Source organism: Eupeodes corollae, chromosome 1, assembly GCF_945859685.1.
Source record: "Eupeodes corollae chromosome 1, idEupCoro1.1, whole genome shotgun sequence".
NCBI classification, from domain to species: Eukaryota; Metazoa; Arthropoda; class Insecta; order Diptera; family Syrphidae; genus Eupeodes; species Eupeodes corollae.
This window is the reverse complement of record NC_079147.1, coordinates 154,303,424-154,310,524: the sequence shown is the minus strand read 5'-3', so window position 1 is coordinate 154,310,524 and position 7,101 is coordinate 154,303,424. Positions and strand designations below refer to the sequence as shown.

The window sequence follows — 7,101 nt, the reverse complement described above, 5'->3', positions numbered from 1 at the left end:
AAAACTTTAACTGAATGTTGACAACAAGATTTTTTGAAAGATAAAAGTAAATTAAAGCCAATATCTCGAAGTTTGGTTTTTTTACCATAGCAGTTTGAAAAAAAGGTGAAATACTTGGTTAACCCTAAATATCTTACGAACCAAAAACGCTAGAATTGAATTAAATTTTATATAATATATTGTAACTTGATATCAATAAAATATATTTTTTGAAAAAAATCCATTTACCGGTTTTTTTATAAATCAAAAAAACTGAAAAAAAAATGTTCACCTCCAAAATTTTACGACTGAACTATGATTTCATCTCCAATATAATTTTGTACAACGTAGAATAATGTTTTTGAAATCGGATAAAATTTTGAGAAAAATCGAATTGACAGTTTTTTTTTATAAAAAATAAAAATAGAAAATAAACAATCCTCAAAGTTGGTAAAAATTGAATATCGATTTAAATATCTTTTCAAAAACTAGAAATTTAGTCTTCAAACTTATTTTATCTTATAAGAAATATTGTTTTCAACATTCTGAAAAATGTTGAGAAAAATTGAATTGACAGTTTTTTTACAAAAAATAAAAACCTAAAAAAAATATGTATAAAAGTTGGTTTGTTGGTTGGTTGGTTGTATAAAAATTGATTTTCGACTCAAATATCTTTTCAAAACTTTGAGATATTGGCTTTAATTTACTTTTATCTTTCAAAAAATCTTGTTGTCAACATTCAGTTAAAGTTTGAAAAAAATCGACTTGACAGGTTTTTTACAAAAAATTAAAAACCGAACAAAAAATTAACAAAAGTTGGTAAAAAATGATTTTCGACTCAAATATCTTTTAAAAACTTTGATATAATAGCTTCAAACTAATTTTATCTTATAAGAAATATTGTTTTCAACATTTTTTAAAATTTTTAAAAAATTCGAATTGAAAGTTTTTTTACAAAAAATAAAACTCTAAAAAAAACAATACTAAAACTTGGTAAAAATTTACTTTCGGCTCAAATAGCTTTTCAAAAATTAAAAATATTGGCTTCAAACTTATTTTGTTTCACAGAAAATATTGTTTTCAATATTAAGTAATTTGTATATAATAATCTGATGTTCAAATGGTAGACATGTGCATTCAAGAGGACACAAGCGTCCACAGGTTTTTTTCTCAAAACCCACCTCTGTCTATCAACTCCTACTCTCACCTCCACGTGGTGAACATCGGGTGCCTAGTACCTCAACTGGAGATTGGGTTCCAACCCCAGTGGAAAGTTGTTGGGGGCAGCAAACGAGAGAGGTGGGGAGAGAGGTGTTTCCACTAAGGCACCTCTCCTTATCCAGACGGTTGCGAAGCACCAACAAACCTCGGATACGGACGGATTTACTGTTGACAACCAACGCAAACGAATAAAGGACAACGAACTTCGAGTATGTACGTGGAATGTTAGGTCCCTTAACAGACCACGTGCGGCCGAAGAATTAGCGGAGGCCCTAGAACGATTTAAAGCAGATATCACCGCCATCCAGGAAATACGATGGGATGGGCCAGGCAAAAAGAGGATGAAAAACTGCGATATCTACTATGGTGACTGCTACCACGAAAACCAACAGCGCTTATTTGGATGCGGATTCGTCATCGGAGCCAGACTTAGGCAAGAAGTCTTGAGCTATAGGTGCATCAATGAGCGCCTCATGACCATACGCATCAAGGCTAAATTCGGCAACATTAGCCTGATATGCGCGCACGCCCCCACAGAAGAGAAAGACGACAACACCAAAGATATGTTCTTCGAGCTCTTAGACAAAACATATGAGCAGTGCCCTAGCTACGATATTAAAATAGTCCTGGGCGATTTTAATGCCAAGCTAGGAAGGGAAGACATCTTTGGTGGAATAATCGGGAAGAACAGCCTGCACGACAACACTTTCGACAATGGATTCAGGCTCATAGATTTTGCTGCGGGGCGAAACGTCATGGTAGCCAGTACGCGTTTTCCACACCTCAACACCCACAAAGGAACTTGGACTTCTCCAGATCAATCTACCGTCAACCAGATTGACCATATTGCGATCGACGCCAGACACGCTTCCAGCATTATGGATGTACGAACTTTCCGAGGAGCTAACATCAACTCGGACCACTACCTCGTTGTAGCCAAGGTAGCACTTCGGATTTCCAGACCCAAGGCAAGACAGGGAGGTGCTGGGAGAAGATACAACGTCGAACGGCTACAATCGCCAGAGATCGCCAAATCCTTTTCCGACCGAGTTACAAGTAACCTCTCTCGAAGTTCTCTGCCGCCAACACAATGTATCGAAAACCAGTGGCAGCATTGCCAAGATGCAATCAGAGAACCCGCCTCTGATGTGCTAGGTTTCAAACAGCCACCAACAAGGAACCCCTGGTTTGATGAAGAATGTCGGCAGGCAAATGCAGCCAAACAAGAGGCACGCAAAGTGGCGCTGCATAAAAGGACGAGAGCTGCTAATGAGCTCTATGAGCAGAAGAGGCGAGAGGAACGCCGACTTCTCAGAAGGAAAAACAGAGGGCATGAGAAGCGTGCGGTCGAAGATGTTGAGAGGTATAAAAGCAGGAATGAGGTTCGAAAGTTATATGAACAGGTGAAACGAAATTCACAGGTACATAAACCTAGAACCGAAGGCTGCAAAGACGAAAGTGGAAACATCATAGTGGAACCGTAGTCAATGTTAAGGATATGGAAGGACCACTTCTGCAGACTGTATAACGGCGATGAAGAACTGAATTCCGCTGTCAGGCAGGATGACCCATTCGATATAGACGACGAAAGCCAACAATCCCGTCCTCCCGACTTAGATGAAGTAAAGATTGCCATATCTAAGTTGAAGTCTAATAAAGCCGCTGGAGCAGATGGCTTGAATGCCGAGCTCTTTAAAGCAGCTGGGGATAAGCTGGTTAGGAGCATGCACCAACTTATCTGTAAGATATGGTCGGAAGAAAACATGCCCGAGGAATGGATCCTCAGTATTGTTTGCCCGATCCTGAAAAAAGGAGACCCTCTTAACTGCACCAACTATAGAGGAATAAGTCTACTTAACATCGCCTATAAAATCTTCTCTGCCGTAATATGTGAACGTCTAAAGCCCATCGTCAACAACCTGATATGTCCTTATCAGTGTGATTTTAGACCAGGAAAGTCCACAGTTGATCAAATATTCACATTACGGCAGATCCTGGAAAAAACTCAGGAACTTCAAATCGACACCCACCATCTTTTCATCGATTTCAAGGCCGCATATGACAGCATCTACAGGGACGAGCTGTATAGAGCCTTGTCTAGTTTTGGCATCCCTGCCAAACTCATCCGTTTGTGCAGGATGACCATGGAGAATGCTGCTCCATAAAGGTTGGAAACAACTTAACAGAACCTTTTGATGTCAAAAAAGGCTTTAGACAAGGTGATGCGCTGTCATGCGATTTTTTTAACATTGTGCTTGAAAGAACAGTGCAGAGCTCACACGTCAACACTAGAGGCACTGTCTTTCAAAAGTCTGTCCAATTACTGGCATATGCTGATGACATTAACATAATCGGAAGAACTCAGCGTGATGTCAATGGGGCTTTTGTGAGTATTGAGGCAGAAGCGGCAAAAATGGGTTTAACGGTTAATGAGGGCAAAACAAAGTACATGCTGTCGTCTAGAAAGGACATACAACACCGACGTTTTGGTCAAAACGTCACAATCGACAGACATAACTTTGAGGTAGTCAAGGACTTCGTCTACCTAGGCTCCACTGTAAACGCAGAAAACAACACCAGCGCTGAGATCGATCGCAGAATAACTCTTGCTAACCGCTGTTTCTTTGGACTAAGAAAGCAATTGAGTGGTAAAGTCCTCTCTCGAGGGACCAAAGTCTTGCTATATAAGACCCTTATCATCCCGTCCTGCTATACGGTGCAGAAGCATGGACCATGACAAAAGCGGATGAAAGCACCTTGGGTCGCTTCGAGAGAAAAGTTCTTCGTGTGATCTACGGTCCCGTATGCATCGAAGGGGAGTGGAGGAGAAGATGGAACGACGAACTGTACGGGCTGTACAGCGACGTAGACTTAGCAAGAAGAGTAAAAGTCCAACGACTAAGATGGCTGGGTCACGTAGAGCGCATGGAAACCAATGCTCCGGCCCGGAAAGTCTTCGAATCCGCACCCACAGGACAGCGCAGTAGAGGAAGACCGCGGATCAGGTGGCGCGCACAAGTGGAAGGTGACCTCACCCAACTTGGAGCGCGAAACTGGAGACATCTAGCTAGGGACTGAGCTAGATGGAGAAGTTTGTTGGGTGAGGCCCTAGTTCACACAGGACTGTAGCGCCACTTTAAGTAAGTAAGTATATAATAATCTAACAGTCCGTTATTTCATAAAAAAAATAAAATCTACTAACAATAGTACGCAAATTTGGTAAAAATTGATACGAGTACATATGGTCAAACTTTTAAGCAAGACAAATCCACAGACGTGATGGGAAGTTATCAGTGTGGGTCGCATCCCAGCTTCTTTTTTTTTCAAATTCGTATAGAAAAAAAAATATTATTGTTTTTAAAACTAAATTTAGTTGATGTCCATGTATATACAAGCTGAAGAAAAAAGGTTAACGAACGTACGGTCGAACAAACCTATACTCTACACACGTACACAAAAAAAATTCTCTAAAATATTATTTTCAATTTGACAAATCGGACTATTGTATTATCCATTTCATATTGGAAATTTACAACACTATAATTTGCAATTTCGTGGCCGCGATTTTTCTTGGAGATGTGGTCATAATTTTCGACCGAAATCTTGTTATTTAATACCTTAAGCCGTATTTCTTAGGACCACGTTAGATACAAGGTAAATGCTCCGCAAAATTTTCAATGCAACACCTGAAAGAATTCTTGAATTTATTTATGAATCGTATTGGTAAGAGAACATTTCATGAAAAGACTATCGTGTCGCAACCATTATCCAAAGCCGTGGCTCTGCATTGGTTCACCTAACAATTAAATAAACAGTATGAAAATTCTTATAAAAAATAACTATAAAACAACGCTGTCTAATTTTTCAAATGCAATTTCTTTTCAAGCAACATAACTGCATTCTCTGAATCTAAACATTTATAAATGCATATCAACACAATTTTTAAAGTGTATCTAGACAAATTTCCAAAAATATGTTTCTCAACATAAACTATCTTATATACAAAACAACTTCAAAGAGAAAAAACATCGAATCAAACACAAAAGGGGAATAAACATAGAATAAAATCCACATTAGAATATCCGCACTGCATGGAGCGCGGAGCGGAGGAGTATTTATACAAAAAAATGTTTATGTTCGCCGACGAACGACAACGACAACGACTACGGCGACGGCGAAGTATCGTAAAAGAATTTCATGGTTTGTCGTGTGTCTGAGAATCTCAGTTCGCAGATACACTGTCCTGCGTTCACTACTCAATCGTTCGTCAGCAATTCGTCGGTTTTGTTGTGTATTATAATAGGGTAGCGGTAGGGAGTGTTTTTGTATACAGCTAGATATTGTATCTCTCGATTCTCGTATATAAATCTACCCCGACCTAAATTCCAATTGGATTAATATCTTTTATTGGAGGATATTTTTGGTGTTGTTATTTTATTTTTTTGAAAAGCAAAAGCGATGCAATTATCACACTGCACTTGCATACTTAAATGAGCTACCATCTAAGGTTGCAATCAACACCCATCATCACATCTAAAGTGATCGCGAAACGCGCGCTTCGTGGATTCGATCGGTTAAGTGAAGATTCAAACCATATTTAAACCTAATTAATCAAAAATAAGTATATTTGTATCTGTGAGTGGTAAAAAGGGGCTTCTGTGAAAAAATATAATTCAATTTCAACCCAATGAAACGATCGTTGCTTTTTCTGTGAAGTGTGCTTTTAGCGTGAAAAATAGATTTACCCAAAGTGTCGTCCTGATTAATTATATCCTTTTTCTCTGGATTAAGTGTAAAAAAGGACCATCGGTCAATTATTCTAATAACCAATTAAATAAAAATATAAAAAAAAGAATAAGAGCAAGGATTACTAGTTTATTTTTCGCGAGGCTTAAGTAATTCCTTTTTATTTTGTGTTGGGTTTGGGTGAAGATATTTTCTCGTATCTTTGTATCTACGACTTTAGGGTCCATGTTGCTGCTCTAACTAGAAGCGGATGGTTTTATTAGTGGTCGTCCTTCTTCAGTGCTTTTGAAGATACGCGCGTTGTGTGGTTATTTGTGTTTTATAAATTAAGGAAAATTAAGGATTCACATAAATATATACGAAGAGAGAAAAGCGAAAATCAAACGAGATATAAAAAAGGATATAATACACGTCATCATCTTACTACTGCTGGTGTATAGTAAATCTCAAAAGGAAGGATATACATATTTATATATATTTAGCTGTTCATCGTCGCGCATGAAATATGTTTAGATGGTGGGTATTTTATTCTTCTTTTTTTTGGCCTAAAGATAAATATATATGTATCTATCTATACATCGCATAGCTGTTGGAAATCTTCTCGAACAAAATTATATAGGCATCTATATACTATAGATTATACATATGTAGATTGTAGGTACCAATAACTATATGCATAGATATATAGATTTATAAACAAATAAAAGGATATATCTGTTCTTGCAAGGAGTAATGCGAGTAACAGAAAAGCGAAGGAAGCCAACGTTGTTGTTTGAAGGGATTATTAGATTAATTTATTTAGTTTTGTTCTCTTTTATTTTTCCATTTTTCCATTTTTATTTTGGTTCTTGTCCTTGTGGACTTAAGTTTTTTTTTTGTTATTTTATTCGCAAGGATATACGATATAATGTGGAAGTCCCTCTTCTGTTTTTTTTTTTTTTTATTTTTGTATAAGGAGAAGTCTTTTTGGAATTTTTTCGTCATTCTTTTTCTGTGCGAAGTGTGCTCTTGAATTATTTATGACAGTTTGAGTTTACTTTAACAATTTTTTGGGGAAATATCTTTTGGTGTTTTTCATCTTTTTTTTTTTGGATACAAATGCTGCAGAACTCGGCTATACTCTCAAGGGCACACTATATGTTTTATTTATGTGGG

At 37.5% G+C, this 7,101-nt stretch overlaps 1 protein-coding gene across 1 annotated transcript in view; it reads left to right on the top strand.

The window, feature by feature from the left end:
- The first annotated feature begins 5,450 nt into the window (after positions 1-5,450).
- Positions 5,451-7,101, top strand: part of LOC129945934 (protein eva-1 homolog C-like) — a 351,803-nt gene continuing 350,152 nt past the window's right edge. Inside the window, exon 1 of the mRNA XM_056055917.1 lies at positions 5,451-6,462. The gene's annotated coding sequence lies outside the window, so the exon portion shown is untranslated. The remainder of the gene's footprint in view (positions 6,463-7,101) is intronic.